This window comes from Heptranchias perlo, chromosome 24, assembly GCF_035084215.1.
Source record: "Heptranchias perlo isolate sHepPer1 chromosome 24, sHepPer1.hap1, whole genome shotgun sequence".
Taxonomy (NCBI): Eukaryota; Metazoa; Chordata; class Chondrichthyes; order Hexanchiformes; family Hexanchidae; genus Heptranchias; species Heptranchias perlo.
In genome coordinates, this window is record NC_090348.1 from 19,105,590 (window position 1) to 19,121,225 (window position 15,636).

The 15,636-nt window shown below is 40.8% G+C and overlaps 1 long non-coding RNA gene across 1 annotated transcript; it reads left to right on the forward strand.

The window, feature by feature from the left end:
• The first annotated feature begins 10,935 nt into the window (after positions 1-10,935).
• On the forward strand, positions 10,936-14,079 carry LOC137341840 (uncharacterized). Its single transcript, XR_010967132.1, has 3 exons — positions 10,936-11,027; positions 11,931-12,135; positions 13,583-14,079. It is a non-coding gene; the product is annotated as an uncharacterized lncRNA (long non-coding RNA).
• Positions 14,080-15,636: the final 1,557 nt, after the last annotated feature.

Sequence of the window (15,636 nt, forward strand, 5' to 3'; positions counted from 1 at the left end):
AGGGCGGCAGGCTTCCTTCCCTAAAGGACATTAGTGAACCAGATGGGTTTTTACAACAATCCGGTAGTTTCATGGCCATCATTACTGATACTAGTATTTTAATTCCAGATTTTTATTTAATTAATTGAATTTAATTAATTAATTGAATTTAAATTCGCCAGCTGCCGTGGCGGGATTTGAACTCATGACTCTGGATTTTAGTCCAGGCCTCTGGATTACTAGCCCAGTAACATAACCACTACTGCCTCACTTTGTGGAGACATTTTCAGTGAGTGAAAACTATTGTAAACAAGTCTTTCTCTTGCTTCATGCTCTTACCAAGTTACAATGGCTAACTATGCAATTATAATTATGATTTTTCTCTACCAGTCTCTTTAATTAGAAGTCTTGCGTCTAGCACTCACTTTCTGTTTGCCACGCTTACTTCCTGTGTCATCATTTTGTCAGAGCCAGATAGTTGTGTCAGGGTGTAATGTCTAGCGTTGCTTTTAAACTGGGTAAGGTTTATACTCTATAGTTTACTATTTGTATACTTACCATTGCTTGCCTTTAAGGCCTCTAAAAGCTAGGTAATGCTGTGGCTCCACAGTGACCTTTGCTTTCCCACATTTGGCTACCCTTTCTATCAAACCTCTCTCCCTGCCACTTTCCACAGTCCTGGCATCGTAGGCCTCGGCCATCTATCCTACACCTCCAGTTGCTCTGGCATCTTTGCCTGCCTCAGGCTATGGTCCCCACCAGCACACACTACAAGCCCCTACCATCTGACCTCTAGTTTCTTTGGGTCTGTTGTGCTAGATCTCAGCCAGGGGGTTGGGGGGGTGGGGGGTGGGGGTTGGGGGGTTGGGGGTTGGGGGGGTGGGGGTTGGGGGGGTGGGGGTTGGGGGGGGGTTGGGGGGGTGGGGGTTGGGGGGGGGTGGGGGGGGGTGGGGGGGGGTGTGGAGGGGCAATTAGGAGTTTAAGGTGGGAGAGAAGAATTTGGGGTGAGAAAGGGCAGAAGAGCATGTGAGGTAAAGGATGAGGGACAGGATGTTTGGTGTGAGGGGGTTTCAGTGTAGGTCACAGGTTGAGGATTCAATTGGGAAAACAAATAGGATAAGTGGGGGTGAGAGATCATGGGTGCATCTGGAGGAAATGAGAAAAGGGGAAGTGAAAGGATGGGTGGGTGATGGTGAGGGGAATAGATGGGGAAACAAATTGTGGGGCCGATGACATGAGGGGATCGTAAGAAGTGGAAGGGGTAAGAGCGGTATTGGGAGAGGACTGTGGGATTGGGAAGGGCTAGTGAAGATAAATGCATTGATCTAATGTGTCAGAAGCAAGGGTTAAAGGGGATGAGATGAGCGCAACGGGAGCAGGAAGGGCATTAGAGAGGGGGTGAAGGAAAGGAGCGTGAGGAAATCCTGCGATGGGGTTGAGAAGCAGAAGGAGTGTGCAACTGCTGACATCATGCCCTTCACGTGATGGAAGGTGGCAATACGAGGCCGTAAGCCATTACCTTCTGACCCTGTAATGGCACCACCCATCACCCCATAGCTGGCTTGCACCAGTGGCCAGATCCTTCCCACTCTTCATCAGAAACTTACCTTCAGCCCTCGCCAGATACCTCGTCCTATGACCGCTTATACCTACCATCAACCAGCGCTTGTACCTCTCAACAGATAAGAACAAAAGATCGAAGAGAAAGCGAAAGAATGAAAGAGAGAACATGAAACAGAAAGTACTATAGAACAAGTCAAGGAAAGAGTGAAACAAAAGAGGGACACAGATGCAAGCAGAAAGAAGTAGCAAGAGGAAAGAAGAAGAGAGAACCAGCAACACAAGAGAGAACCAAAAAGAACACATGAGAGAGTATATGCTTTGACTTACAGTGAGCAACGTTAAAAACCTGGTCCATTATATCTATTATAGCTATCTATTAATATTCTTAAAGCAGTCCCCCTCACTTCAAATTCTTTCCTTCCTCACTAAAACCTCAAATCCTTCCCTTGCCAACCTATCCCACCATGACATCTTTCCTACCCCTGCTTCTTCTCCAACCTGTCTTTTGATTTACTATGAGTAACACCACGGTAGATCCAACAGTGTGTATTGGCCTAGAAATTGCTTTGCACCTGACTTCAGGTGAAAACCCAGTGGCAAATGGGAACCATTACATCGAAACTAATGAGCAAAAGGACGATGCAACATTGGCAACAGAGCAATGGTGAGTCTGGGAAGGGGAGGAAATGATTGGGAGGGGGAGGGCGAGCAGTGACCGGCAGCGGTCCGCAGTTTTAATGTGGAGCTAAAAGGAGTACTCCTGCTCCTTCTGGCTCCACATTCAGGTAATTAAAAAATGTTTCACTTACCTTTTTGTTGTCAGCCTCCAGCAGTCCCTTTAAGAACTGCTGCTTTGGGTCCTCTGCGCCTGAGAGAACTGACTGCAGCATGCACGGTGCATGCTGCGCTCAGACATCAACCAATTTCGGGAATGGGCCTGAAACAGATGTTGGGGCCCCGATTTGTACAGGCAATGGGCCTAACGCCTGTTTCAGGTGGTGCCCTGAACTATTAAAGGGCGTCCTAATCAGTATGGGGCGCAATGCATACTTAGCACGGAATGAGCATGCCTACACCGTACGCCATATTGGACCCTTCAGTGATCCAATTTCTAGGTCACTCACCAATGTCCAATGTTGTTCAATATTCGTTTGTCCAGCTGCAAATTCTTTGTAGCTGCATTTAAATGCCACCCAGCTCCTTGATACAACGTGCATTCCTGAAAAATTTAGTATCATCAACAAACTTAGAAATTCTGTTTCCAGTCGAGGTCACTAATAAATTCCTAGAATAGCAGGATGCCTTGAACTGAACTATGTGAGGTTCCTCTAGTTACGGTTGCCAAATTTGTATAATTACCATATAACCATCCTCTGTTTTCTATTATCGTGCCAATTTTGTCTTCAGCTTTTAACTTTTACCTTGACCTCTTCAACTTTCAATTTAGGAGTAACTCTTTTGAAAGTAATCTTGTCAAATTCTTCATCCACTAACTCAGTTAATACCTCAAAATTCCAACAAATTTAGGCATGACTGCTCTTTCATTTTCAGTAGTGACCCTTAATGACCTCTTTTATAATAGCTTCCAGTACTTTTCCTGCTAATTAATCTAATATCCACAGTTATGCTTCTGTCCTTTCTTGAACACTGGAAACATATTGGCTCTTTTGCAAATCTCCAGCTTTGTTTACTTTTCTGTCTTTTTTTAATTAATACGAACGCATCTTCTGTGACATTGGTGAGAAATTACGCTGTTGCAATGGTGTAATACTGGCTTTGGGAGCAGAAGAGATGTGCACTGAAAGGACCTGAAAAGAAGTCGATTAAGAGTTCTGTTCAGGTGAGTGTTTTTTGGTTCCTGATAAAGAAATAAAGGCCGCAAAGTTCCAGGGAGGCAGAGAGCGAGTGCATTGCCAGCTGGGGGGGCAGGCAGAATTTGAGGCAGAACCTGGATGCATTAAGTTTCCGCCCTGTTTACCTTCCGATGTAAATTCCTGTGGGGGGAGAGGATGAGTGTTCCCCCTGCACCTCCACCTCCCCACGTCTTGGGACATGTCTTGGGAAATTGAATAATTCTACCAATTATGGTCCATTAGACCCAACAGAACTCTTTATCAGCTGAGAGCTGGCATGAGTTCTGTTCATGACCTAGTAAAGGCTCTAAAAGATTCTACAGGAAAAGGGAAATTGATTCTAGAGTGGATCCATTATCCTTAGGAGCATTTGACAAATTGTACTGTCTTTCTGCTTCAGCCCTGCCAGAGATGCCACCACTCTGATTTTCCACCTGGCTGTTGGGGGAGGAGGGAGGGTTGCCTCTGAAGCTTCTTATAGGTGTGGGTCACCCAAACTGTTTATGTTAAATGACCCTGCATTTTGGGACAGGGATCTGCAACCATATCCATGGATGCCGGGGAGTTCTGCTTCACCACACCTCCAACAGCGGAGTGGGACTCACAGTATAATACAGCACAGAAGGATGCCATTCAGCCCATCGTGCCCGTGCCGGCTCTTTGAAAGAGCTGTTCAGTTAGTTCCACTTCTCTGCTCTTTCCCCATAGCCCTGTAAATTACTTCCCTTCAAGTATTTAGCCAATTCACTTCTGAATGTTATTATTGAATCTGCTTCCACCACCCTTTCAGGCAGTGCATTCCAGATCATAACAACACTCTGCAAAAAAAAAAATCCTCATGTCGCCTCTGGCTCTTTTGCCGATCACCTTAAATCTGTGTCCTCTATTTACCAACCTTCCTGCCACTGGAAACAGTTTCTCCTTATTTACTCTGTCAAAACAGTTCATGATTTTGAACACCTCAATCAAATCTCCCCTTAACCTTCTCTTCTCTAAGGAGAACAATCCCAGCTTTTCCAGTCTCCCCACAAAACTGAAGTCCCTCAAACCTGGTACCATTCTAGTAAATCTCTTCTACACTCTCTCTAAGACTTGATAGCCTTCCTAAAGTGTGGTACCCAGAATTGAAGACAATGCTCCAGCTGAGGCCTACTCAATGTTTTATAAAAGTTTAGCATAACTTCCTTGTTTTTCTACCCTACGCCTCTATTAATAAAGCCAAGGATCCCATGTTCTTTTTTAACAGCCTTCTCAACTTGTCCTGCCACCTTCAAAGATTTGTGTACATACACCCCCAGGTCTTTCTACTCCTGCACTCCCTTTAAAATGGTTCCATTTAGTTTATATTGCCTTTCCTCATTCTTCCTACCAAAATGTATCACATCAAACTTCTCTGTGTTAAAATTTCTTCTGCCATGTGTCTGCCCATTTCACCAGTCTATGTCCTCCTGAAGTCTGTTAATATCCTCCACATTGTTTACTACATTTCCGAGTTTCATGTCATCTCAAACTTTGAAATTATACCCTCTATACCCAAGTCCTTGGTCATTAATATATATCAAAAACAGCAGTGGTGTTAATACTGACCTCTGGAGAACACCACTGTATACTTCCCTCCAGTCTGAAAAACAACCATTCACCACTACTCTCTGCTTTCTGTCCTGCAGCTAATTTTGTATCCACGCTGCCACTGTTCCTTTAATCCCATGGGTTTAAATATTGCTAACAAGTCTCTTATGTGGTACTGTATCAATTGCCTTCTGAAAGTCCATATCCACAACATCAACTGCACTACTCTCATCAAATCTTTCTCCATTACTTCATCAAAGAACTCAATCAAGTTAGTCAAACATGATTTTCCTATAACAAATCTGTGCCGACTTTCATTTATTAGCCCATACTGTTCCAAGTGCTAATTAATTTTGTCCCAGATTATTGTCTCTAAACGTTTCCCCACCACTGACGTTAGGTTGACTGGCCTGTAATTGTCGGATTTATCCCTCTCCCCATTTTGAACAGAGGTGTAACAATTGCAATCCTCCAGTCCTTTGGCACCGTCACCATATCTAAGGAGGATTGGAAGATTGTGGCCAGAGCCTCCACAATTTCCACCCTTACTTCCCTCAGTAACTTAGGATGCATCCCATCTGGACCGGGTGACTTTTCTATTTTGAGTACTGCCAATCCTTTAAGTACCTCCTCTTTATCTATTTTTATCTTATCCAATATCGCTACTATCTCCTCCTTTACTGCTACAACGGCAGCATCCTCTTCTCTAGTGAAGACGGATACAAAGTATTCATTTTGTACCTCAGCCATGCCCTCTGCCTTCACAAGAAGATCTTTTTTGGCCCTAATCGGTTCCACACTTCCTTTGACTGCCCTTTTACTATTTATATGTCTAAAATAGACTTTTGGTTCTCTTTTATGTTAGCCGCTAATCTATTCGCCCCTTTTATTCTTTGCCCCTTTTATTCTCTTTTTTAGATCTCCTCTATACTTTCTGTATTCAGCTTGTTTCTCTACTGTATTATGAACCTTACATTTGTTATAAGCCTCCTTTTTCTGTTTCATTTTAATCTCTATATCTTTAGTCATCCAGGGAGCTCTAGCTTTGGATGCCCTTCCTTTCCCCCTCATGGGAATGTGTCTGCTCTGTACCCGAACCATCTCCTCCTTGAAAGCCTCCCATTATTCAATTACTATTTTGCCTACCAATTTTTGATTCCAATCCACCTGGGCAAGATCCCCTTTTAATTCAACGAAATTAGCCCTCCTCCATTAAAGTATTTTTATGCTTGATTGTTCCTTGTCCTTTTCCATAACTATTCTGAACCTGATGATATTATGATTACTGTCCCCAAATGTTCCCCCACTGAAACATGCTCCACTTGCCCATTTCATTCCCCAAAACTAGATCCATCACTGCTTCCTTCCTCGTTGGGCTGGAAACTCACCGATAAAGAAAGTTCTCTTGTACATGATTCAGGCATTCATCCCCCTCTTTGCCCTTTACACTGATACTATCCCAGTCTATATTGGGATAGTTGAAGTCCCCCATTATTACTACACTATAGTCCTTGCATCTTTCTGTAATTTGCCTGCAAATTTGCTCCTCTATCTCTTTCATACTATTTGGTGGCCTATAGTATACACCCAGTAGCGTAATTGCTCTTCTATTGTTCCTTAAGTCTAACCAAATAGATTCTGTCTTTCACCCCTAAACTACATCAAACCTTTCCAGTGCTATACTAGTTTCTTTGATCAAGACTGCCCCCTCCCCGCCGCCTTTCTTTCCTTATCTTTCCTGAATACCTTGTAGCCAGGAATATTAAGTTCCCAATCCTCCCCTTTTTTTGAGCCAGGTCTCTGTTATTGCCACTATATCATCGTCCCATGTGACGATTTCTGCCTGCAGCTCACCAACCTTATTTACCACACTACATGCATTTAGGCACATGCACTCCAAACTCATCTTAGACTGCCTTGCCTCCTATTTCTAAACTATCTTTACTCTAATGCTATTTGTCTCTACCAGTCCTCTGTGCACCTTGTTTCACCTCTCTAATGTTTCATCCTGGTACCCATCTCCTTGGCCAAATTTGTTCAATCCCTCCCCACAACATTGCTCCCAGCTCTGTTGAGGTGCAACCCATCCATCTTGAACAGATAAATAGGAGTTAAAGGGGTACTGAGATAATACATATAATTAACATACGAGTCATATATATGTATGTATGTATGTATGTATGTATATGTAGACTCTAAATTGAATGGAGGTACAGCTGAAACCGACTGCCCGCAATTCTTATGCCATGTGGGAACTCTTGGACACTTGGACGCCCCAGGAATCTGAAGCCCTCCCTCCTGCACCATTTCTCCAGCTATGCATTAACCTGTCTTATCCTACTATTCCTATACTCACTAGCATGTGGAAATGGGAGTAATCCAAAGATTACTACCTTAGAGGTCCTGCTTTTTAACTTCCTCCCTAGCTCCTGAAACTCTGACTGCAGGACCTCAACCCTTTTCTTTCCTATGTCATTGGTTCCCACATGGACACGACTTCTGGCTGTTCCCCTTCCCCCCTCAAAATGTTCTGCACCCTCTCAGTGAAGTCCTTTACCCTGGCACCAGGAAGGCAACACACAGTGCGTGAATTTCGTTGGCAGTTGCAGAAACGATGGTCTGCCCCCTGACTATTGAATCCCCCATAACCATTGCATTCCTACACTTCGCTGTGCCCTCCTGTGCAGTCCTTTGCCCCACAATGCCATGCTCTGGACTGCACTCCTTCGAGGTGTCGTCACCCTCACCTGTATTCAATACTAAAAACCAGTTAGTGAGTGACACACTCCCGGAGGATTCCTGCACTGCTTGCCTCTTCCTACCCTGTCAAATGGTCACCCACAGTTCTTTGTGGCTGTGGGGTGACCACCTCCTGGAACGTATGATCCAGGAAATTCTCAGCAACGTATGATCCAGGAAATTCTCAGCCTCCCCTATGCCCTAGAGCGATTCCAGCCACTCCTCAAGCAACTGGAGGCACTTCCTGCACACATGGTCACCCAGGATACCTGAAGTGTCCTGGAGTTCCCATATGGCACAAGAATTGCAGGCAATGGGTTTCAGTTGTCCCTCCATTCTATTGTAATATATATATATATATGTATGACTCATGTTATTGAGCTGTTTTATCTTAGTACCCCTTTAACTCCTATTTATTATTTCTTTATTTACCTTTTTTTAAGATAGTTATTTCTCAATCAATGATAACCAACTGCAATTAATATTATAGAGTAAAAACAGAAAATGCTGGAAAAGCTCAGCAAGTGAGGCAGCATCTGTGGAGAAAGAAACAGAGTTAACGTTTCAAGTCAAAGACCTTTCGTCAGAACTGGAAGATGTTATAGAGTGTAAATATGATATTATAGAGTGTATACTAAATTGACTTACCTTGGCTTTCACAAGCTACTCCGCTACATCGACTGTGACGGCACTTTTGCAAATGTTTTCAGAGTTTGTATTCCCTGCTCTGCCACTCCTGTGGTGCTCCATGCTCTCCCGACTCCTTGAATTTCAGCTCAAAGTGTCTTCCTTACTCTCTGCAGGTGAGTATTACCTAATTAAATGAATTAATTTCCCCCTCGCATGTATTTAAATAAATATTTGCATCTCTCACAGAAGGAACAGATCTTTAACTCAGATATTAAATGGGCACACCAGCCCAATTGTTTAGGATTTAGGTTTATATAGAGTGCTCAGAAACCATTAAACTAATTTGCATTTTTCTTTCTTCTCCAAAAAGCTCTTCAAATGTGCTTAGTGTTCCCAAAGGGCTCTGTTTAGATAAATATATTTAAATTCAGAAGCTCCCTACAAACTTGAATAATGGTAGTTCTTCCCGAATTTGTTGCCTATATTAATTTTTTTTCTGATTGCTGAGTTGTTTTTCAATCACACTTAAATAAAATAATTGTAGCTATTTAACAATTTAAAATAGATTACAAAATATAAATAAAAATTGAACAATGGAAAACTTTTAAAGTGCAAAATTTAATTTGCCTTGTAAAATGTTATATTTGCAAAATAAACAACTCCTTGAATATAGTCATTTACATAATTTTTCAGCATTTACCTTGTTTCGATGTATTGTCCCTCAAACAATTGGTTCTTTTTACTGCTTTTTCTTACATCTTTGTGAAGCCCCTTGGGATGTATTTTTCTACATTAAAGGCTTTGTATGAATGCAAGTTGTTGCTGCTGCTTCTAAAAATGATTTCCCTGGGGGTTTTCATCTTTTCTTCCTGTGTGAATTTTACTTTGATGCCGAAGAAAGGGTGGACTATGCAAACAGCATACTCTGCAAAAGACCAATCTTGCTGTCAACCATGAAAATAATTCTGGGAGTTGTAGGCACAGAAGCATACTGGAAGTAATAGCTTGCCCTCATTGAATTTCTTAAACTGACAGCGATAGCTCTGGGAATCCTCATGATCTCAAGACTCGGGCTTCTCATACAGACTTCAGATGGAAAATATCATTAGGGGCATTTTGAACACTAAATGCTATTGTGTAGATAAATTTAATATTTTTCTTGCAAGCTTTGTAATTTATGCCTTTATCAATGGCCTGGAATTTCTTGGAAAGTTTTGGCGTAGCTATGGTGTAAGAGCATTTTTTGTGTGAGGAAATTCGCACGTGACTGATTTATGCCAGTTTTACTCCGATACATCAGCACGAGTGAATGTCCTCGATCGTATGTGCCACTTCTGAGATACGTGCACCAATTACCTCTGCCTCGACACGGCCCGGCCCGGCCCGGCTCCCATGTAAAGACTAAATCACGCGAGTTTCCTGCATTTACGCCAGTAATGCGCTGGCATAGATTAACATCCAAAAAATTTAGGTGCAACATAGCTGAAATCAAGATTTCTGGAGTTTGGTAGCAATTTCCTTCTCATTTGCTTTTAAAATGTTTTTCACAGTGAAGGCCTCCCGGCCCGGAGCAGAGGGGCCCTCGTTTAAATGGCGAAGTTGTGTCCCGATGACGTCATCGTGATGCGCACACCATTTTAATCCACGGGGTCAGAAGGACTCAAACCTGCTGGCAAAAGCTGTCAGCAGGCACTATCCAGGCCGGAGGAGACCCCGATAAGATTTTTTAAAAATAACTTTTTAAAGGTTCCTTGTGTTCCTGGCTCCACAAGGAGACCTTCGGCCTTCCCCTGCTCCAGGATTCCCCCCGCCCCCCCCCCCCTACGATTGGACTTTCTTGATCTCACCCCCTCCCCCTCGCCCATAACTGACTTACCTCGCCAGGGACTGTTTCCATGGGCCCCATGGTAGCGGCCTGATCCTCCCCAACCAATTTCGACTCTCGCCCACCGGTGGTGATGTGATTCTTGCCCAGCTTTGGGCAGGAGTCAGCATCTGAGCATTCAAATAAGGCCCGGGAATTAAAATCTCTCGGGCCTCATGCTCTGGGGGGCAGATGGTTCACAGCCCGTTTTGGCTCCCGGACTCCCAATTTCTACACCCCCCCCCCCTACCCCACCTCCATCTCGTTCAAATCAAAGCTTTGGTATTGTTTAAAGTATTATTTGTTACCCATATAAAATAGAAATTTACGGCACAGAAGGAGGCTGTTCGCGTCTGCATCATTCTGTAATGAATCCATTGAAATAGTTTTACGGGAAGATTACCTCAGAAAAAGTTGAAGAGTTCATGCTTTATCTTAGCTTTGATGTTTCTTACAAAAAAATTCCATTTACTTTTACTGTTCTTAAAAAGGTTTCCCTGGGAGCTTTTCATTCTTACTAATTTTCTATTCAAAGAGGTGGGGCTTACAAACAGCAAATCTTGGCACATTTTATGAATGGCCAGTCTTGCTGTCATTCATAAAAAATTATGGGTTCTGGGAACCTGCGTGAACTTGAGGCTCAGGCTTCTCGTATAGTTACAGGTCTCTAACACAAAACATTATTATAGGCATTCCAAACCCAGAAAATGCTATTATATAGACAGTTTTAATAATTTTGTTATTTTCAGTGTCTTTATTTGCGACAGACCTTATTTCCAGTAGTCAGTGATCAGTTTAGAAACCTACATAGCAGTTGAAAAGATTTTCAGGTGGGTGGTTTTCATTCTTGCTTGCTGATTGGCATGTTCCCTACCTGTTCAGTTGTGATTTGTTGCTGTTTTATAAACATAAGATTTGTGCTAACTGGTTACAAGAAATTAAGTGTAAGTTCAGAATTGTGACACTGTAAATGTGCTGTGACGGACAAAATGCATGCTAGATGGTTTATGTGAGAGAGAATGGATCTGCCACAGCATTGCTCATTATAATTTCGATGATCCACTTTTTTATCATGACTATGTAATTCAGAGTGATGTAGCAGGCAGAGCAGATGCCAACATAGCTGTTTCACAGGCAGTGTCCTCTGTGCCCACAGCTCATAGAGGTGTCATTACAGTAGAGTTCCCGTAGGTTTCAAGTGATAACCTGCGTCCAACCAGCATACCTGTCCTTCCATTAATGAATCACGAAACAGCAATAGTAAATTAGGGGTCACGTGACGTGGAAATTGACTCGTGGCTTGTCAATCACATCAACAACATTCACATCACATTTATTTCTTAAAATAAAAAGAGCATTTTGTGATTGTATATTCTGCTGAGGCTTGATCTCTCACTTGGGAGGGTGCAGATGGACCAGACTTTAACATGCAAACAATAGTATGTGAGCAACATAGTGAGCCATCTGAAGAAGGGAATTTCTTACTGCGGCAATTTATTATACTGTAATTACGTCCTCCCACCAGTGGTGTCACTGCAGCATCTCCACTGGCAGAAAATATAAGACCACATGAAGTGTTTAGCCCAAACTAATGAAAGACAGTGATAAAAAAGGATTTACAGTCTTAACCAATCTAATTTTTAAAAATATTCATTACATCCTTAAGATGAAATATTCTTCTACTTCTTAGCTTTGGAATGTTGAGGTTTATAACTACGCCATGTTCTTCGCAGTCTTCAACATGTCATCGATGACGACGAACACCTCGCAAAGGCCATCCCCACGCCTCCACTACTCGCCTTCAAATAGCCACCTAACCTCAAACAGACCATCGTTCGCAGCAAATTACCCAGCTTTCAGGAGAACAGCGTCCACGAGACCACACAACCCTGCCATGGCAAGCTCTGCAAGACATGCCAGATCATCGACTATAACCTGGTATTGTAAGACTCCTTACAGAGGTTTATATTGGTTTTATCGTATTTGCATTCTGCTAAGATTGCTGGGGAAGACCACACAAGATAATTCATTTTTGTGGCATATTAGTTGCATAACAAGACGATTGGGACAAAGGCAGCTATGGCAAGGATAGATGTCGTACAAAGTTACACTTGATGCTTGCTGGGACCACAAAAACCTTTAGTGACACTGAGTTTACATATTTACCATAGTTTAATACATTCTCCAGCAAGCCACATCGTCGTTAGCTCTGCATTTCAACTTCTGCGACAGAATTGCAATGTCTTGGAGAGGAAAGAGCGTGTGAAGCTTCACTGCTGGTATTCAACATAGAGGCTTTGGGCTGATGTGTAATAACTTGTATGAAAAGGAAAACATCAAAAATAAGGATAATAAACTTTGAAATGTAATATATACCCAAAGGAAAACAATTTAATTCCATTATTTTGCAAAATAAATTTAATTATATAAAATGTTGTAGTCCTGAAAGCTACTTTAATATGTAGAGTGAATGGCATTAAGTTAATAAAGAATTGACTTGGTTGAGTAGTTTCACTTTTACATCATTAAATATTTAATTTGGCCAACACTTTGTTCAGTATTTAGTTTAATTATCCTTGTATCTGATGTTGTATCACAATGTATACCAAGATATAATTGTTTTGCAATTTGAACAATCTCATCTATTTTGATTTGGGCCACATCTTTGGAAAATGAAAGAGGTTTTAAGAAATAAGTGAAAAAAATAACATTTTTCAATTTTGACTCCTGATTTGTTTTTCTTATTAGTGAGGGGAATTTTTGACAACAAAATAAGAGCATTTGCTGTCATGGATTTCACAAAAGCAAAACATCATTCTTGTGATTACAAAAATTAGAAGCCTATACATATTTGCTAACTGTGCTTTTTTAATGCAAATCACAAACAGATTGAAGTACTTATATTGAATCATTCAGCAAATATATCCAATAAAACAAAGATTCTTAGACAGGACTGATGGAATATTACCACTAGATGACACTGTGAGATCCAATATGAAATGAATGTATGTCCTAAGTATGAAACTATCACCCAGTTTAAAACTAGATTCTTAAAAATTGTGGCATTACATTGAAAGCGTTTGAATTTTTAATGAAGGTAAATATAATGGAGAACAACTATATTGAAGCATTTGATAAAAGTTTAAATCTGGAACTTTACCTGAAGAAACTTTAAAAAAGAAATTCTGCACCTTATTTCTGCCATACTCTGACCAGTATTTTTGTCAATTGTAAAAATATCTAAATTTTCTTCAGATAAATGTTTACCTCAGATAAAAGTCCTACAGTTAGTGGTTTAGGTTGTCATCAGATAAGATTTAAGGACTTGATAATAGTTTAAAAGTGAAACTTTACTTGATTAAAGGTGTTAAAATTCATCCTCCAGGTGATTTTCAAATAATTTGGAAAAGCAAAAGGAACTCAAAAATTATTTTACAGCATGAGAAGAGAGACTTCAAGTTGTACATTTACTGAATCATCCTGATACATATGGAGAAATTCTGCACTCTGCACAGCTTAGACTGCAGCATCCAGGGAACTGGCAAGGCAATGGTTGTTGTGGGAGAACATCATCTGCAAGTTCAGACTTTTGCAAGAGGTTTGGCCTAAAGTACAAAAATTCATGGATACTCAAAGATACAAAAGATAGGTTTAATCATGTTATTGTGAAATATATAACATTTTAATGATTGTATTATATTACAAACTCTATTTTAAGCTTGCAGTCCGGAGGCTGAGGGGAAAAAAGTGGCATATGGGAAAATTCTCAAAAAAATACTTTGAGTAATTTGCACATCAACCAAACAGATGCAAGAACTTTGAATCAAGATGGGATTCATTTGGTAAATATGGCACAGGGATTTGAATAATACAGTTATGATGTCAGTGTGTGATGCTTGATATATTTTTAATATATTATAAATATGCAAATTTCCAGCTGACTGGTTCGTATAGAACTTTATTGCAGGTGAGTGATTCCAATGCAATTTTTAAAATTTTCATAAATAGCAAGACATCACACTGAACATTAAGAAGAAGGAATGAAAACCCAAATTTACAGGGGAAAATTAAAAATTTCAAATCTACTGTTACACTTATATTGACATTTATAATGTAACAAACTCAATTAAAATTAAATGCAATTGTTGGTCTTGCTCATAATGTTTTTATAACCTTTGCTGTAAATCCCTGAAAAATGCCTGAGCTTCAATTTGTATTTGCTTCCACTCCTTCCTCAGAACCCCACGTTCTTCTCTGCTATTCCATTTACAATTCTAATTCTCTGTAAAAGTGCGATTACAACAACAACTTGCATTTATATAGCGCCTTTAACATAGTAAAATGTCTCAAGGCACTACACAGGAGTGTAATCAGACAAAAATTGACACCAAATCAAAAAAGGAGATATTAGGACAGATAACCAAATGCTTGGTCAAAGATGTAGGTTTTAAGGGGCATCTTAAAGGAGGAGAGAGAGGTGGCACGCTCAACCTCTCAAAACATTAATGATCATCTTTGTAACAGCTGCTCATCACTCTTCTACCCAGAGTCTGTCTTTCTCTTTCATCCAGACTTTCTTTCACCTGTCTGGCCTTTTGAAGTAGTAATATCCACCACAGCGGCAACTGCTGCTCCATTATAAACTTATTTTTTTATTTTCTTAATGTTAAGAAAAGCAGACATTCCTGCTCATTCTCTCCTCATGAGCTGCTGTCAGAGCAGAACTCAAGTACACAGTGCTCTTTTGTCACTGACCTCAGTGCAACTCACAATGAGGTGTTCCTGGCAATATAACTTGGGCTGCCTTTGCTGAGGGACACACTCTACAGATATCAGTCTGACACAGTATCCATGGTATTACTGAATCCTAACTGAACTGTGTAGTCCAAATGGAAATTATAGTAAATAGCTTTTTATACATTAGATATTATACCCTATATAATGGAATTTTGGTGGTCTTCTGGCAGATCACCTGTGAGAAAGAGTGGGAATGCTACACACATATCAAAGGTGTTGGGTGGATTCCCAAGTTTCTAAAGGGAGAAAAAGTGTGTCTGTTTAATGGTACATCTTCTTCCTGAGGTGGTTAATGAAGTAAGCAATGAGTAATGGCCTCCACTAGATAAGTATGCTGGCACAAGTCCCATATGTGACCAACGAAAAGTAAAGGATAAATAACATGCTGAAATTTGTATTGAAATTTCTTTGTAGGTTTTTGATGGATCCTTTTGAAAGAATTGATTTCATTGATTATTCCTGTGACTCCAAAACATACATGATTTTTCTTGGTAGAAATTAGCATTTACTATGCCTATGCATTGCTGTTATTATTTTTAAAAAAACAGACTATAAGCCATTCTAAAATCAGATGTTCATTTTATATAAAGTTTTAAATCTCACTTAAATTTGAGACTTTTCATGGTAATAGCTTGCCCAGAT